This window comes from Lissotriton helveticus, chromosome 1_1, assembly GCF_964261635.1.
Source record: "Lissotriton helveticus chromosome 1_1, aLisHel1.1, whole genome shotgun sequence".
Classification (NCBI taxonomy): Eukaryota; Metazoa; Chordata; class Amphibia; order Caudata; family Salamandridae; genus Lissotriton; species Lissotriton helveticus.
In genome coordinates this window covers 463,085,953-463,105,850 of record NC_136057.1, presented here as the reverse complement: position 1 = coordinate 463,105,850, position 19,898 = coordinate 463,085,953, and the positions used below count along the sequence as shown (strand labels likewise).

The 19,898-nt window shown below is 44.5% G+C and overlaps 1 protein-coding gene across 3 annotated transcripts in view; it reads left to right on the top strand.

The window, feature by feature from the left end:
* Positions 1-19,898, top strand: part of PARVB (parvin beta) — a 604,437-nt gene that overhangs the window by 467,723 nt on the left and 116,816 nt on the right. The gene's annotated exons all lie outside the window — the stretch shown is intronic.

Sequence of the window (19,898 nt, the reverse complement as noted above, 5' to 3'; positions counted from 1 at the left end):
AGTCTTTCACACAGTCCTTTAGCAATCCGAAATTATACGTGTTCCAGCGACTCTAATTACGGCTTCTAATATTTCCAAACGAAGAAGGACCTCCCCAAGTATTGACCTCCTTGGACAACAAGTCGGGAAATCTATTCTGTTTAAAACCAAGTCTCTTATTCCACTCAGATAAGGAGGATAGGGGATATTGAGTGTCAGCAACCCTTCAACTTCCACTCCCGGTATCAACAACACTATTGCCACTGTTATGATGGGATCCGTACTGATCAGGGTCACTTCCCTCACCCTCCCAGTTCCCTGTACACTGGACATCTGCAGCGAGGTAGGTCCACTCAGGAGTAGCGTATCTTCTGCAAGGCACTCTCACCCTCCTCGATCTTCTCGGACCTTCCTGTTCCTGTCCTTGTGCACTTTCGTCCAAATCCGAGTCTTCAGATACAGGGGCAAGAGTTTTCTCTGGAGCTGGCTTCAAGCTTGGCCTCTTCCTTCTTTCAGGCCAACTATCTTCTCCACGCCTTGTTCTCCTGTATCTTGTTCTCCCATTCAGTTCTTGATCACTCTGGGCTTGATCTGGGTCTGAGCCGTATTCACAGCAACTTTCTCCTTCTGTGACAACTTCAGTTTCACTGCCGTCCTGTCCTTCTTCTTCTTGTTCTGTAGCGCTCCCAACTTCTTCCGACACCCCCACAGCTTGACTGATCCCCTCTAGTGGTTCGCCATCTACAGCTGGGTTTTCATCTGCGAGAGGAGCTGTTTCTTCCAGGGGTGCTGGAACTCTTTGAGTATGGGAAGCGTGAATCCAGTTTGGCAGCCCTCCACACTTCACAGCGGTATTCGTCGTCAGGATAACTTGATAGGGGCCCTTCCAACGCACGTCTAGGCAGTTCTTCCGGACGTGCTTCTTCAGCAGGATCCAGTCACCTGGGCACAAGTCGTGACATAGATCTCTTGAAGATGGAACTTCAGCAGCCTGCACCTGAAGAGACACAGAATGAATGGCGTCAGACAGACCCTTGCAGTAGTCCAGGATCAGGTCATCTGTAATATTCAACAAAGCTGTAGTCGGTACAGACGGAAGTCTCATTGCCCTCCCCATTAAAACTTCGTGTGGAGAGAGACCTGTCTGGTGTGCTACGCATACTCTTAAGTACCAAGGGCAGAGCATCAGGCCAACTTAAGGAAGTCGATGAACATACTTTGGCTATTCGGGACTTCAAAGTGCCATTGATCTGCTCCACGATACCAGAAGCCTCTGGTCGATAGCTGCAGTGCAACTTTTGATCAATGTTCAATGCAGAGCAAAGCATCTTCACAACTTCACTGTTGAAATGAGTTCCTCGATCCGATTCCAGGGAGGTCGGCACCCTGAAGCGCGGGATCAACTCTCTAAGCAACAACTTTGCTACTGTGAGTGTGTCGCACCTGCGTGTAGGGTATGCTTCGACCCATCTGGAAAATATGCATACAACCACCAGAACATACCTGAGGCGGTTGCTTTTTGGCATCTCAATGAAATCTAATTGCATTCTGTTGAAAGGCCCCTCAGACCTCCCAATGTGACTCATTGTAACTGGTGTTCTTTTCCCTACGTTCAGTTGTTGACAAGTAACGCATCTCCTACAGACTGCTTCTGCTGCAATCCTAAACTTAGGGCAATACCAAGTCTGCCTAAATACCCTCAGCATGGCATCTCTTCCTAAGTGTACTGGACCATGTATCTGTCGTGCCATGGGATTCGCAAATTCCTCAGGTAATACTGCCCTACCATCTGCTGAAACCCAAAAGTCCATTTCACTTTTCACACAACCTGCTGTTTCCCATGCCTTTTTCTCAGAATCAGGTGCATTCTCTTGCATCTCTTTTAAATCCTCCCAAGTATCAACTGTTTCTAGCATCATATTTAACTCTGTCTTTTCCTGAGCCCCACCTACTTCCACCTCCGTGAAAGAATATCCGTGCTCAGCACAGTAACGGGCAACTTCGTCTGCATATCTATTGCCCTGCGACACAAAATCTGTATTTTTGGTGTGGGCTACGCATTTAACAATTGCAATTGCAGCTGGACCTTGTAATGCTTCTAACAGCAGTCGCACAAATTCCCCATTTCGAATAGGCGAACCAGAGGAGGTCATGTAACCTCTCTGAGACCACAACTGCCCAAAATCATGAACTACACCGAAACAATATTGGCTATCCGTATAAATGGTGACTCTAATTTTGCTACCTGCTATACAGGCACGCGTCAATGCAATGATTTCTGCTACCTGAGCGGAGTGTACTCCTTCCAGGCAAGCGGCTTCCACAACTCCAGTAATGGTGCAAACAGCATAAGCTGCTCTCAACCCTCCAGTATCGTCTCTTAAACATGAGCCATCAACAAAGAAAATTTCATCAGGGTCGATCAACGGCTCATCCACGATATCTGGTCTTGGCTTCGTGCATAGTTCAGTCACATCAAGGCAGTCGTGATCTTCACATTCCTCGCCTTCAATATCATTTGGAAGTGGCATCAATGTAGCAGGATTCAAAACAGAGCACCTCTTAAGGGTCACGTTCTCCGCAGCAAGTATAACTTGCTCATAGCGCGTGAGCCTACTACTGGTCAAGTGCTGTGTCTTGGTCCTGGTCATTAACAGTTCTACAGAATGAGGTACATACACCACTAACTGGTGTCCCATGACAATATTTTCACACTGTTCAATGCTGACACCTGTTGCAGCAACGGATTTAAGACATCCGGGCAACGCTGCGGCTACTGGATCTAAGGTAGCCGAAAAGTATGCAACTGGTCTACCGGCATTTCCATGAATTTGTACTAAAACTGACAAAGCACATCCTTCCCTTTCGCAGCAGAAAAGTGAAAATGGTTTTTCATAGTCAGGCATCCCCAAAGCCAGAGCACGACACAAGTCCTCTCTCAGCTGTAGGAACGCCATCAAACAATCCTTGTCCCATGGTACCGGATCACTCACCTCCTTGTGCGTCAGTTTTTGTAAAGGTTTTGCTTTCAGTGAAAAGTTAGCTATCCACTGTCGGCAATAACCAACCATTCCTAGGAACATCCTAACTTCTCTCTGTGTCGTAGGCGCGTTCATCTTCATTATCGCCTCTATCCTATCTGGTGACACTTTGCGCTTTCCTTTTTCTATCCTGTGACCCAAGTACTGTACTTCTGTCAGACAGTACTGCAATTTGTTCAGAGATACCTTATGCCCATTGTCAGCTAAATGGTTCAGCAAGGCAATGGTATCTGTCTTGCAAGCCTCTTCCGTTTCTGACGCAACAAGTAGGTCGTCTATGTACTGGACCAGAACCGAGTTCTGCGGCAGTACCAGACTTTCAAGATTTTTCTTCAACAGCTGGTTGAAAATTGATGGGCTTTCTGTATACCCTTGTGGGATACGACACCATGTTAAAACGCGATTTTCCAGCTTAAAAGCAAAGAGATACTGGCTCTCCTCATCCAATGGGATTGAGAAGAAAGCCTGACAAAGGTCTATCACTGTGAACCACTCAGCTTGGAATGGTATCTGAAACAATATCACTGATGGATTCGGTACCACCGGACAACATGAAACAACTATGTTGTTAATCTTTCGAAGATCCTGCACTATTCTAAATTTCCCACTAGGTTTCTGCAAACCCATAATCGGGGAGTTGCATGGACTTCCCACAATTTCCTTCAGTATTCCCTGTTTTATCATAGAGTCGATTACAGGTTTTATTCTTGCAATCGTCTCCGGGGTCAATTTATATTGGGGCGTTCTTGGATATTCAGCATTTGGTTTAACCATAATCTTCACTGGTTCTACTCCTTTGATCAGTCCTATCTCTTCTCCAGTAAAATCCCATACCTCTGATGACACTGCATCTCGTAAGTCCTAAGGAAGGTCCTCCACAGTCAGGGTAGGATACAGTTCTATGCATGTCCTTGAATTTGTAACTTTTAAGGTAGCATCATCGTCTGTAGTCTGTACCTCTACTCCCTGAGGTGTGCAGTATATTGTGCAGTTCAGTTTGCACAATAAGTCCCTTCCTAACAGACACACAGGACTAGAATCACATAACCCAAACTGATGTTCATCGGTGTAGTTTCCTATTTTTACTGATACTGGTTCCGTCAAAGGGCTATTCATTCTCCTATTTGCAACTCCTACCACCTGAATCGTTTCCCCCGACATTGGTAGATCTGGAACCACTGCCGATCTCAAAGTTGATCGAGTAGCTCCAGTATCCACCAAGAATGTGGTAGGACACCCTGCCACCTCAGCATCAATAAACGGTCCCCTTTGATCCACTTCTAGAACTGCCCCGAGGGTACAGTCCTCCTCTCTACTTACACGTCGTCCCGTCAATGGATCAACGTAGTAACACTCTTCTTTACCTGTGAAAAGAGGCATTTGTCTATAGATCTTTCCCCCTGTCGTAATCTTTGGTGGCTGCGGGAACTGAGCTCGTGGAGCCGAAATCCCCCCTTTGGCCACCTTACCCTTTGTCACTGTCACCCTTTGGACTGGAACTTCCTGAACTTCCTCCTCTAGAACTTCCAGTTCTCCGTTTTCAGGGTTATAGGGACACTCGCGTCTCCAGTGTCCCACCTGGTGACACTGATGACACTTTGTCGTTTTCTTCAATGTAGCAAAGTCTATTCTAGGTCTCGGATTTTCCTCGTTGTCCTTATTCTGATTGTTTGATTTCCGTCCCATTGTCCCTGTTCCCTGTTGCTGCTGTCCTCCCTTTCCAGCTGACTGCATCTGCACCATCATCAGTTTCTCCTTTAATTTCTTTGCTTTGGACTCTATTTCGTCACTGCAATATCTTGCATATCTCAAAATCTCATCCAAGGGTTTGTTTTGCCAACAAATTAAATGCTGCTGAATCATCAGACAAATATCAGGTCTCAACCCCAAAACAAACTTTGATACAAACTGTCCTATATCCTTGGGGTCCATTACATCTAGTCCACTGTATTGTTTGAATGCTTTCAGCAATCTCTCATAATACTCGTGGACTGTCTCCTTTGGTTCCTGTCTTGTTCGGTCTATTTTTACCCAATCTATGTCTTGTGGTGGCACCTTCTCCTTCAGCCATGTCATTACCCTATCGTATTTTAACATTACTGTTTCTGACGGTCCATTAGTACGAGTATCCCTTGCTGGTTCTGTAGTTGGCCACTCGACACTAACCTTGCATGCTATCCACAAGTCTCCTGGGACCACAATGTCAAACAAGGTGTTCAAATCAATCCACAATACTTTTGAGATCTTCACAAACCTCTCTACCTGCTTGTACCACTCTACAGGGTTCTCCCTTAACTTCGGAAATGAGTTGGTGAAGGCAGCCAAATCTCCCCTACTCCAGGGTACGTGTACATAATTCCCATTCGCTATTTCTCGCAAAGGGAATGCCTCCATCTGCATTAGTCTTCCCTCCGGAGACATCACATTCACACTTCGCCTAACAGTTCCCTTTTTGGACCACCTCTCTTCCCATTTATCCAGATCTCTCCATGCTCTTATTCCTGTGATCAACTCCCTTATGTGTGTCTTTAATCCAGTTGTCCTCCTCTCATCTAAGTCCTGATCTGAATAATGCAACCTGTGGTTACCCTGTAATGCCTTGGTTCTGGACAGATCTACCATATACTTGTCTGCCAGTTCAGACAGTTTCTCATGAGTTGCTCTGGCCTTTCGAGTGATGTCCTTTGCCATAAACAGTAGTTCATCTTGATCGTACATGTCAATCCTCTCTAAAGACAATGTACCATCTATTATATCGTCCAAATCAGATCTTAAGCTGGTCACATCGAGTCTTTTGGCTTTTATCACAGCTTTCAATATGCCATCTCTAGAGAGTCAATTTACATCTCTCCCATCACAGCTCTGAGTCCTACGTCTAGGCTCAGGCGAGTTATGGGGAGTCCTCCCTTGCTCCCATCTCTCCAGGTCCCATGCAGTTCCATCCTCTCTGGGTGTATGATGAAACACTCCTCTATTTCCCATAATCCCGCATTTCTCATTCTGCATGGCTTCTCTAGGTGCATGGTAAGACATTCCATTATCCCCCATGTCTTCAGAATTCTCCTGTGACCTCTGATCACTCGACGCATGGCAAGATCCTTCACTGTTCCCCGTGTTCCCATGATTCCAGTGCTGTACGTTATCGCCAGGTGCGTGGTGAGTGCACCTAAACCTTTCCCTGTATTCTCGGGTCCTTTGGTCTCCCTCTCTCTGGATGGGACGAGATGTCTCTCCACACTCCGTACTTCTGCCTCTTTGTTCCTGCCCATTTCCTCTGTCTGCATGACGTGTAACTCCTCTACTCTCCTGACATTTACCTTCCCACTCCTGACTGCTTTCGCTAGCCCCGCAGTGAGATAATATTCAATTTTCTCGACTTCCCCATTCTGCTTCTGCTCTTGACCTGTTGCTCGGTACTCCTGTGGACCCATCCCATTCCCTCAAGTCCGCCCTCAACTCTTTGTAGGATTTCGGCCGTGGTCCCCTCAGGTCCATCGGTCCTCTCTGACCCCCCTGTTCTGTTACGGGATCCACTGCTGACTCCAATGGGGTGTTCCACGTTATCGGTCCCGGCAATTGCCTCCAGGCATTTGTCGTGTTATTCCTTCTCTCCATTTCAACTCTCTCTCTCTCTAGCCGTACCTGTTCTTTCTCTCTCCCTTTCTCTGGGTGGTAAACCGACACTACAGGACCTATGGTAACGGGTACTTGAAGAGCATCTGGCAATCCATAAGACTCAACCCTCTCTGTTGCTGGCATCTTCTGCACCACAACCCTTCCGACTACTCTCTGTATAGGACTATGTTGAGGTGTCTCCTCACCTTTGGTAGGTACCCAGTCCGTTATGGGGAGTGGCCTGTTCTCTTCTATGTCAACCCTACCTTTCCTTGAGAGCTCCGTACCCTCTATCTCCCTATTGTCCGGAGGTGGTTTATCTATCAACAACCTATTTATTAGACCGTCCTCCGACTCGCTCTCATCATCCTCTTCTAAGGGTTTCTTTCCACCTGTAACCTCTCTCATGGGGTACAACTTATCCACCTCAATCACCTGTACCCTCCACTTCTTGGCTTCCGCATCCCATTTGGCATCTTGCACTGCCCTCACTGATCGCCGTACCCTTTCCTGGCGTCTGTTCTGACTCCTGTCGTGCGCCGCCCTAATCCATGCATTAAGCGCCTCAAACTGTGTTGGTCTAGGCAAAGGTCTCAATGAGGACATAACTGCTTTCAACTGATGTAACACTTCTAATCTAAACGTTCCGTATTTCGGAAAAGTCAGTTCCTCATTCCCCTCTGTAATCTTACTCCAAGTCCCAAGCCACAGTATAGTATGCAACCCAACATTCGTTGCCATATAGTGAGCTGGTGTACCCTCCGGCGGTGCCTCTTCCCCGCAATAAGATTCTCTTCTTTTTCTCTTAAAAATCCCTCTCAAACATTTAAAACACTTCATGTTCAAAATTTACGAATTTCTATTTTTCTCCGCGTTCGTTCACTTCCTGATGACAATCCACCAATCTCAGCGCGGTTTTCGCTAACTGGCCTATCACAGCGCGGCTCTTTGCTGACGTCACACCAACCGCCCTATCACAGCGTGGCTTCACACCAACCAGCCTATCTCAGCGCGGCACTCGCTGACGTCACTCGTCTCAGCGCGGCTTCACACCGACCGCCCTATTACAGCGCGGCTCTCGCTGACGTCACTCGTCCCCCTTTTGCAGCAGTTCCCCTCCTTTCTCCGCTCGTCTCCCGGTCATGCATGAGTCCCATTCATACTTCTGAAAAATTATTACTTCCGACCAAGCGATCACTTTCCTTGACTGTACGTCCACAGTCTAACTATATTGTCACCTTAACTGACGAATTGTCTTTCCGTGTACGTCCAGACAATCGCCTTCTCTGATAGGTTACTTGCACACGGTAACTTTCGACCTGCGTCCGTTACCCACACACTCACTCTTGAATTCCCCCTATCTCGGTCCTGCGGGCGATCAATGGTACCTCATGACCCCCTTTTCTCTGGTCGACAAATACTCTGGGTGTTCGATACACCGGAACCACTTAAGCTCTTCCCCGAACTTAAGATTTTGCCAGGTTGCACGCGCTCACAAGCCTCTCTCATTCACTCTACAGGCATTCAACTCCGCAAGACATTACAATACAGATACAACACAAAACACCGCAATCTGTCCACGCATGACCCTTGTTATACTCACTCTCGTCCGATTCTGCTGCTTTTCTCTCGCGCCGTCAGCACCCTCTTCGGTGGGCCACCTCTCGATCTCTAGGGACCTTGGGGTAAACTTAACCTAGTCTAGATCACCTTCCTCAAGAAGGTAACCATCCTCCCTCTGCTACCAACTGTTAACGCGGGATTTCTGGTCTATTGTTATAGATCTAGATCCCAACTCTGGTCGACTGAACCGTTGGTACCTGTCATAGAGTAAAAGGCAATCCACTACTAGGTCAATCAGTTAATAACTTACGCCACTCTAAGGAACCACTTAAGCTTAAAAGGTTTAAAAGTTTATTACAAAGCCAAACTTAACTGGAGATACAAACATCTCAATATAAGGTTCAAAAGATATACGGGTATCAATACAAACATGAATTTTCTAAATGCTCTTAGTCGGCAGAAGAATATTACCAAAACCAATTCAAAAATCATCAAAGTTGCAAGAATAGACACAAGCTGTAGCTTATGAGTCATTTACAGAAAGGAAAGAAAAACAGATTAGACTGTCCCTACACTAGACTAAGTGACATCCCTACTTAGCAAGATCTTAACCTAAAAAAGTGTCAGCAGTGGTGACTTCCAAAGAAGAACACACACTTCCCTTGGTCTTTGTTCCAAAAACGATGTCTCGCAGTTCCCTATCTGCCTACCCATCCGCTCTCTTAGGTTCCTCAGATCATCTGCCTTAACTCCACCCAGGGGTGCGGTCCCTAATACAAAATCACATTTACAATAGAAACGCCCTTTGGAGACACCCCTTAGAGACGCCCCTCACGTGGTGTTGGTTCTGGTATGTTCCATGCTGGTACTCCTCTGGGCCCATCGTTAGCGTTGACCTTGCTTCCCAAGCTCCTCTCCGGCAAGACGGTACCCCCAGGAAATTCCTGAAGACTCCTCCAGGCCTGTGCCTGGCTCTCTTGAACAAAAGTCTATTCATCACTCTCTTGATTAAAACCTCCTCGCACCTGCAAACAGACACTTGTACTGTGGGCCCCAAATACCGGCCTCCACCATATCTTTAAGTCGTAAACCATTCGAACAGGCTCCACAGTTTGTGCCTAACACAACCTTTCTCTAACGAGCACATACAGATCAAACGAAATGACTTTGTCTATTCAGGCCTATCTAGAATTACATGAACGGGCCTGTGCACTCTGTAAAACATTTAATTTCTTCTAAACAGTATTCTAACTTATTACACACAATGATTATATAAAATGTCTATAAAACATTTTCAGTTCTAGGATCAATAATACTTTGAATTACAATAACATCAAAATCCACCATCGTGTAAGAGTGTAACAGCATCTTGTACTCTATGTGAACTGCCATGTGGCCTACACATTTCTACATTTAGCAGAATTACATTTCCCCTACAACAGCCACATAACATGAGATTTCAACATCATTCTAACATCTCTACAAACATCTACATTAGCTTTTCACACTTAATATAAGTATTCTATTTTAATAAGACACTATTATATATTTTCACTCTATAGATTCGACACTCTTATAAAATGTTTACTAAACTAACACAACGTGCTTGTAAATATGGTGCACTTCTATATTTTTCTTAATTTGCGCTCTCTCACTTGTAACGTCTAACTATGCTAGATTTTTGGAAGCAATATATTGTTACAGCAGCAGTACCCTTCTGGTTGTGGGGATGTATCGGGCTTGTTGGTTTACAAAGAACCTGAGGTACCCAGAGCCAATAACTGAGCTGCACTTTTCAATGGTCTTTCATTGTATATCGGGAATACAGCATTTAATGTAGTAAAAAATAAAGAGTGAAAAATAGGTATCAAGGAAATCTATGTATTTCCGAAATGGGAAAAAGATATGGGGTTTAGAATCAGTGGTTATTTGCACATCTCTGTGTATGTGGGTAACCATACTAGCTGTGAATTAGGGGGCATTATTCAAATTGTCTTCTATTTTACACACTGTCTTACATTTGGAAGGCAGAAATGCATAGAAGGACAACTGGTAATAATACTTGTTCTACTATCCTGTGTTCCCCCAAGTCTCCCAATAAAAACAGTACCTCTCTTGTGTGCGTAGGCCTGGTTCCCTCTACAGGGAACAGGCCAAAATGCAACATGGACACACACATTTTTCCACTGAAAAGTCTTTTTTTGCAAGGTGCCTCGGTGCGGATTTTGAGCCCAAGCTCAGCTGTCACCTAAAGAAAATTAGCAAACCTGTACATTTTTGGAAAACTAGACACCCAGGGGAATCCAGGATGGGGTGACTCTCACCAGGTACTGTTACCCAGAATCCTTTGCAAACCTCAATTTGCCAACTCCCCTCCCATTTTCCTCCCATTTCTGTGATTGAAGTTATGGAATCTGCGTGTAACCACAAACTAAACATAAATCCCTCCCATACACCTTAGTCATGTGTATGGAAACAGCCCAAAACGCAACGCTGACACATCAGATTTTTCCACAGAAAACAGGCTTTTTTTTGTTTGCAATGTGCCTAGCTGTGGATTGTGAGCCCTAGCTCAGCCGCAACTAGCGAAACCTAGCAAACCTGTACATTTTTTAAAACTAGACACCCAGGTTAATCCAGGATGGGATGATTTATGTGGCTCTCAGAAGGTTCTGTTACCCATGATCCCTTGCAAACCTCAAACATTGTTTTAAAAAAACTTTTCCTCACATTTATGGGATAGAAAGTTTTGGAATCTGTGGGGGGCCATAAATTTCACCCATACAGCGTTCTCCCAAGTCTAATGATAAAAATGACACCTCACTTGTGTGGGTATGCTCAGTGCCCGCAACAGGAAATGGTCCAAAACTTCCTGTGTTGACTTGAAAGGTATCGATCACAAAATGACCTGGTCTTGCGAGGGAGTCAGCTGAATTTTTGGTCCTGGGCTTGGCGGCCATGCAGGGAAACCTACCAAACCCAGACATTTCTGAAAACTAGACACCCGGGGAGTCCAAGAATATGTGACTTGTGTGGTTCCCCTAATGGTTTCTTACCCAGAATCCACTGCAATCCTCAAATTTAGCTAAAAGAAAATCAGTTTCCTCAAATTTGTGCGTGGGAAAGTTGTGGAATCACTGGGCCAGTACAGATTTTCTACCACCCAGCGTTCCCCCTGGACTTCTGATTAAAATGGTACCTCACTTGTGTGGGTAGGCCTAGTGCCCTCGACAGTAAATGGCCCAAAATGTACTGTGGAGACTTGAAAATGATCGATCACAGAAATAACTGGTTTTGTGATGGAGTCACTTGCGTTTTTGGTCCTGGGTTTGGCAGCCATGAAGGGAAACCTACTAAACCTTGACATTTCTGAAAACTGGACACCAAAAATACAAAGCCTATCTGCCCCCCAATGGGGACAGAAACAGCCACAACATTCATCCCCTAAAGTGGAGCGCCCTTGCCCACGAGGCCACTCCCCAAACATTTAGCTCCATAAACAATCAAATCCCTGGTGGTCTTGCAGCTTCAGTCCCTGTCGGGGGCCGATGGGCCTAAAAATATAGGGCTGATCTGCTCTCAAGCGGGGCAGAAATGGCCACAACGTTCATCCCCTAAAGGGGAACGACCCTTGCCCAAGGTACCATTCCCCAAAACATTTTGCTCCATAAGCAATAAAATCCCTGGTGGTCCAGCGGCTGCTGCCCCTCTTGGGGGCAGATGTGCCTAAAAATATAAGGTTGATAAATGGCCAAAGCATTTATCTCCAAAAGGGGAGCGATCCTTGCCCAAGGGCTCACTCCCCGGAATTAATAAAAAATTAATCTCTGGCTTCTAGTCACCACCATGGGAACAACGCTTGCCCGAGAGGTTGTTCCCAAAATACGTAACAATAAATTACCTGGCGCCTAGTGGGTTTTGGCCTCTCTGAGGGGGCTGATCAGATGAAAAAATGGCAGAATCAGCCCCAAGGGGGACTGAAACACGGAAAAAAGGAAATCACCCCCATGGGAACGACCCTTGCCCAAGGGGTCACTCCCAAAATCCATCAAAATAAATTCCCTGGCGGCTAGTGGTTTCAGTCCCCGGGGGTGGCAGATCAGCCTAAAACACGGCCTAATCAGTCTCTGGGGGGGGCCAAAACAAGGATGCATAGGCCCCCAGGAGAGCAACCCTTGCCTAAGGGGTCGCTCCCCCAACAACACAAAAAAAAACATTGCTGGTGGTCCAGTGGATGGATTCCTGCTCCACAATCGCGGGTCTCACCCGCAATCCTGGAGCAGGAATCTATTCAAAACAGGCACATGGGTAAAGGAAAAACTCTTTCCTTTTCTCCTGTGTCTGCTTACCCAAAGAAATCCCCGAAGGATGTACCTGTTTCATGTTCTCTCTTGACGCGCTCGAAACAAATGACTTCCAGCATGTCCCCTGCAGCCTATGATTACATTGGTGCGCCATGAGTGTGCCAACGCCAATCCAATTGCAGAGGGAGGGGTTGGCAGCGAAGCGTTTCCGCTGCCATCGCCAGTGGGGCACCTAGGGGGGCAACCCATTGGGGGGAGCGACAGCACTTCCTCCGTGACCAGTGCCAAACCAGAATTATGTTGCCAAGGATGTAATTATTACGCCCTTGGCACACAAGGGGTTAAAAGCGTGGTCCAAATCACAACTGCGTCTTTACAATGCATTCCTTTACCACACAAGTAGTTACAACAACTTGCTTTAAAGAAAGTGTTGTTGGATTGATGCTGGACATCCAGCACTTTCTCTACTGTTGCACAGATTGTATTCGAAATAGTAAATTATACTCTAGCGCTCTCCCTACGGCAAGATGCTGTGATGACTTGCATGGTAACAGAATGCTTTGTAAAGATGCATTCGTTGTTTGGACTGCGTTAAGGCAGACGTGATTAACACCTGCGTGGTTCTGACATACAACCCCATAGGTTGCACCCTAGTTTCACAGATTTTGTCACTGGACAAACACTCAACACAATTTTTTACTTCTCTCACCACTTGAATATCCAAACCAGGCCACCAATAATTTAATCTGAGCCTCTTTTGTTTTATTGATTCCCAGATGACCCTGGTGTGCCAAATTAATCACATTTTCCCTGACACTCTGGGGAGGAATCGATTTTGTACCTTCTCCAAACCAGACCTTGTTGAACCAACAATTCCTTCCATACCTCCCAAAACTTCTTACATTGAGAAACGATCTCACCTTTGATCTTCCATCCATCAATAATCAAATTGGACATTTCTTTCAAAGCTGCATCTTGCATCACCCTTGTTCTCATTCATCTTTACCAGCCATTTCATACACACTGAAATCATCAAAGTCCCACACCTCCTCACTGATGTTATTCACAGACCAGAACCTGAACTCACCAGCCTAGAGAGACAATCCGCAACACAATTATGAGCATCTAAGTTATACTTCACTACAAAGTTAAACTTTTGCAAAGACCTGAACCATTTACAAATTTTGCTTGAGATGATGTCAATCCCTTTTTTTAGAACAAAACAACAGAAGAGTAACCTGAAGGCACAAGGAGGAATGTGGGTGAACAAGTTCAGTTACCACCACAACAATAGTTTAAAGAACACAGACCGGGTGGGTTAATAAACACTGTGAAAAAAGAGAACCCTCAGGCACCAACAAGAGTCAGTAGCCAGTCGTCTTCATTGGGTCCTTATTGTGGGTATGTGAGTTAATACCATATAGTGAAAAGGGTGATAAAATTAAAAGGAGTTAAGACTATTCCCAAAAATTAGAGAATTCCATTTAATAAAGGGATAGTTTTAGCTCCATTAAAAACAAGCGTGAAAAGACGGTCATAAACAGCTTGGGTTAATTTGAACCAGAAATGTCCTCACAATAATTACACAACGGTCAACATGTTTCTGCTATCACAAGCTATTTGTCAGCTCAGCATTCGTCAGGACCATACATACCCCAGCCGGTGTGCGGCGCACGCTAAAGCACCAAACTCCAGGGAGGGGAAACAAACGTATATATTCAGAAGCACAGAGATTCCTATGTGCAAGCCCTCAAACACATGAGGGGTATCCAATCTGGAAAAGAAGTAAACAGACATATGGGAGATGAACGTCTCTGGTAATTTAGATTAAAAATTACATTCCCAAAGAAATGTTATCTTTTGGAGGTAACCAAGTCCCATCGTTAGTTAAGACTCGGAGATTGGAAAATACAATGTGAAGAGAATTAGCCACACCCGGTGAGAACACAACATATTATTAGGCATTAGAGCATTCAGGCATATGAGCCATGCGCAAAAAGAGAAAGGAGAAACAAACCCATATTGCATTTAGATTTGTTATACTGTATTCAGTATCTCTCTACGCCAGCGATGATTAAACTGACGTATTGGTATTTGTATAGCATCTTAGCCAAAAGTATTTACCTCCGGTATTCAAAAGTCATCACCCTTAATGGTGTATGACCGCCGCGGGTAATAACGTCAAGTGCACATTAAAGTATGTATTATATATATATATATATATATGTGAATATATATACACAAACACCTCTAACCATGGAAGAACAAAGTATCTTAAATTAAAAACGAAAAGACATCAGGACACTCACTGTGAAATTTCGCAAAGGATACAGCATGGGCTCGTGGCAGGGGAAACCTTCACGCCCAGAGTATCTGTGAAGTCGAATACTCGTGTTACAAAATTCTTTGTTATCGGAGTTTAGTGAAATTCATTCCGTTCCTAAGGCAAAAGCAGTTTAAACAACGTCAGCCAAAAACACTTACTTCTTTCTAGTCGACAACCCGCTTGTGCACCTACTGCGAGCACATCCACGGCCCGAAAAAACGCGGCGTTAATGGAGCCGGTTGTTTATGACAGACCGTAGGCGGCGTCAGTAGCGCTCACGTGACTGCTAAGCCGTTTTGTCTCTTAAAGGAATAAGGCCGCACATACGAGGGGAGTATGTAATTCAAAGCTTCGCATTGAATATCATATCGTGTCGCTTAAAGCGCCTCTAATACAGATCTATTGTGATACACTAAAGACACGAAATGTCATTTTTTAATGGTTACTTTTAGTGAGTTAAAAGACTTAAAGTAATGAAGACTTTTTTGCTTTTTACAAAACTTTATTTATAAAAAGTCTTGTGAGCCGGATCTGGGCTAACAACCTGTATAACAGTGACGTCCAGTTGTGTCTAGCCCCTAATGTTATTATATTCACTTCTCCAAGGGAAAACAACAGTAGAGTGCCATTATCGTGTATAAAACTAAATTACCTCTCTGTGACAACTCCGTCAGCTAAACATTAGTTAAACATTACGGGGACCAACTGCCAATTGATAATCTTAAGGCTATCAATTGGCAGTTGGTCCCCGTTGTCAGGCTCCCTCTTCCGTTTTCCTCAGGATTGTACCGATGCTATAAGGGGTTCCACCTATCGACGGCCCAGGAGCCTGAAGTGATATACACAGACTGCCCGGATAGTCCAGAGAGGGAAGGAAAGGATGGGGACAGCAGGGTGGGAGACCTGTAAGAATAACAAGTAATATTCAAGACAATGACATAACATACAGTGTTCTATACATTCTGTTTTCCCTCTCCCTCTCCCTCCTTTCTTGGATCTCCTAGAATCTCTCTCCCCTACCTGTAAAGAAAAATACGGTTGGTCCAATCTGGAGAGAGCAAGGGCGGAACCAGGGCTTTGGCTTACTAGGATAGAGAAACAAGAAGAATGTGTTTGAGCATCATATACAATACCGGAAATGCTATTGTGTTTTCTCAGATTACACACACATACCTCAACCAAATCTTCGTCAAGCGTCACCAAACCCACTGACAGTAACCCCTTGCGTCCCTCTCCTAAGCAAATAGAATAAACAAAAGTGTATAGGTAAACCATGGAGTCACAGCAGACGGTTAATGCTCCTTAACTGCGTCTGGCTTAGAAAGCATTTGAAACACCAAGTTATTATCCCACTCAGATCCGTGGGAACTGTAAAGTTAATACCAAACACCCCCTGGAAATACTCGGGGTGTTTCACTTGTGCCAATGACTTCTTGACAGTAATGTCCCAAAACACGACCCCTCACTCTCAAGGAAGAGCCATATGTGGACTACGGTTCGGTGTTTTGCGGTCTCCCCGCATCGGGATGGCGGAATGCTCGACCCGGCCAACTGGGGAGAGCAGAACAAACCAGAATAGGCTACAACGCCTCAGGATATCCGAGAATATACCAGGGCTCTCTAAGCACAGAGTTCCGAACTGGTATAACTTCCGTAATAGTGCGGGAAACAAAGTACACAGCCTGTGTCCAATCCAAAGCGGGACACAATTCCAAACGGACCTTACAACATAGAACGGTCTTACCGGTTTCCTCTGCGCTCCAACAATGCTCCGTTGTCTTTGGAATAATCGGCAGCGTTAGCTTTCTCCGGCCGGCTTTTGTTTCCGGGTAATGCGTGAGCGCGGCGCGTGATGACATCACACGCCCCCCAAGCATGCCGGGAACTGTAGTTTTTCTTTGTCTGCTCAGTAGGCTCCGTGGTGCGCCGAGCAGGCAGCGCCTTCCCGGATCGGCACACATACGTGAATCGTGACACCCGTAATGTTTAACTAATGTTTAACTGACGGAGTTGTCACAGAGAGAGGTAATTTAGTTTTATACACGATAATGGCACTCTACTATTGTTTTCCCTTGGAGAAGTGAATATAATAACATTAGGGGCTAGACACAACTGGACGTCACTGTTATACAGGTTGTTAGCCCAGATCCGGCTCACGAGACTTTTTATAAATAAAGTTTTGTAAAAAGCAAAAAAGTCTTCGTTACTTTAAGTCTTTTAACTCACTAAAAGTAACCATTAAAAAATGACATTTCGTGTCTTTAGTGTATCACAATAGATCTGTATTAGAGGCGCTTTAAGCGACACGATATGATATTCAATGCGAAGCTTTGAATTACATACTCCCCTCGTATGTGCGGCCTTATTCCTTTAAGAGACAAAACGGCTTAGCAGTCACGTGAGCGCTACTGACGCCGCCTACGGTCTGTCATAAACAACCGGCTCCATTAACGCCGCATTTTTTCGGGCCGTGGATGTTCTCGCAGTAGGTGCACAAGCGGGTTGTCGCCTAGAAAGAAGTAAGTGTTTATGGCTGACGTTGTTTCAACTGCTTTTACCTTAGGAACGGAATGAATTTCAATGAACTCCGATAACAAATGAATTTTGTAACACGAGTATTCGACTTCACAGATACTCTGGGCGTGAAGGTTTCCCCTGCCGTGAGCCCATGCTGTATCCTTTGCAAAATTTCACAGTGAGTGTCCTGATGTCTTTTCCTTTTTAATTTAAGATGCTTTGTTCTTCCATGGTTAGAGGTGTATGTGTATATATATTCACATATATATATATATAATAAATACTTTAATGTGCACTTGACGTTATTACCCGCGGCGGTCATACACCATTAAGGGTGATGACTTTTGAATACCGGAGGTAAATAATTTTGGCTAAGATGCTATACAAATACCAATAAGTCAGTTTAATCATCTCTGGCGTAGAGAGATACTGAATACAGTATAACAAATCTAAATGCAATATTGGTTTGTTTCTCCTTTCTCTTTTTGCGCATGTCTCATATGCCTGAATGCTCTAATGCCTAATAATATGTTGTGTTCTCACCGGGTGTGGCTAATTCTCTTCACATTGTATTTTCCAATCTCCGAGTCTTAACTAACGATGGGACTTGGTTACCTCCAAAAGATAAAATTTCTTTGGGAATGTAATTTTGAATCTAAATTACCGGAGACGTTCATCTCCCATATGTCTGTTTACTTCTTTTCCAGATTGGATACCCCTCATGTGCTTGAGGGCTTGCACATAGGAATCTCTGTGCTTCTGAATATGTACGTTTGTTTCCCCTCCCTGGAGTTTGGTGCCTTAGCGTGCGCCGCACACCGGCTGGGGTATGTATGGTCCTGACGAATGCTGAGCTGACAAATAGCTCGTGATAGCAGAAACATGTTGACCTTTGTGTAATACTTGTGAGGACATTTCTGGTCCAAATAACCCAACCTGTTTATGTCCGTCTTTTCACACTTGTTTTTAATGGAGCTAAAACTATCCCTTTATTAAAAGGAATTCTCTAATTTTTGGGAATAGTCTTAACTCCTTTTAATTTTATCACCCTTTTCACTATATGGTATTAACTCACATACCCACGATAAGGACCCAATAAAGACGACTGGCTACTAACTCTTGGTGGTGCCTGAGGGTTCTCTTTTTTCACAGTGTTTATTAACCCACCCGGTCTGTGTTCTTTAAACTATTGTTGTTGTGGTAACTGAACTTGTTCACCCACATTCCTCCTTGTGCCTTCAGGTTACTCTTCTTTTGTTTTGTTCTATTTAACTCAAAGGGGTTTGAGAGTGGCTTTTGACCCTTTCTCTCTTGTTGTTTAACCAATCCCTTTTTTTAATCAAAAACATCTTTGAGGTTATGATCCATCTTCCCCTCCGAACTGCTTTCCCTCATGATGGTTTTGAGTTTCTTAATGGCCCAATGGATACTGATGGCCTCCCGCTAAATTACTTAATGCCTAGTTTCAGGGTCTTTCAGACTATGTGAAACAACCAGTTATTTTATCATTGCTGTCTCCTTTTTTTAAAAACTGCTTCTTATCCCTTAGAGCTGGCATCCATGATGAGATATAACATCCGTTTGGGATTAAAACTCTGTCAAGCCGGGGAATTGGAAAGAGACCTCATTACAACCAGAAATTCCAAACCACAGTCATCAGTCCATATAAAGGGACACCTCTTTTCAGAAGCCATCTAATGCAAAATGTGCGCGCAACAAAATGCATGACAAATTTATTGTAATACTCAGCCATCCCAAGAAACGTTATCCACTTATCTTTGTTTTCAGGAACAGCAAGGACTGAATAGTTCTCACCAACCCATCTTTTGGCCTTACGCCATTGCCAGTTAAATGATGACCTAAGTAAGTAATCTGTTTAGAAAACAATCTACATTTTGATTCTTTGACAGTGAGACCTCCCAATCTAAATTTGATAAGTACCTTCCGCAGCCTACTTTCGTGTTCCTCTAGAGAGGCTCCTTATATCAACACATCATCCTGATACATTTTAGTACCAGGTACATCATGCAAACCATTTTCCACAGCTCTCTGGAAGACAGAGGCCTCAGAAATTAGCCCAAAAAGCAGTCTAGGGAAACTAAAAACACCAAAAGCGGGGATGAACAAAGAAAGATCCTTTGACTGTTCATCTGGCATGATCTTATGGTACACAGAGCTGAGATCTAATGTGGAAAATCTATGCGCCACTAAGCTGGGACAACATTTCAGAAATAATAGTCAAGAGATTCCTATCAACCACTACCAACTTGTTCAAGGCTCTCAAATCGATACACAATCTTACATCACCAGAGGATTTATGTGCCAAGACAACATAGTCAACCCGGTAGGCAGCTTCCACCTCTTCAATGATCACTTCCTCTGTCAACTTTCCTACCTCTGACCACATGGACTGTCTTGCAGTAATAAGGACCCCACGCAACTTGTTCAACAGGGCAAACACCATCTTTTAAAATTATACTATGAGTGCACCCAGTTAATCGTCCTAACATGTCATTAAGAACTTTAGGAAAATCTTTACGTTTGCTATCAGCA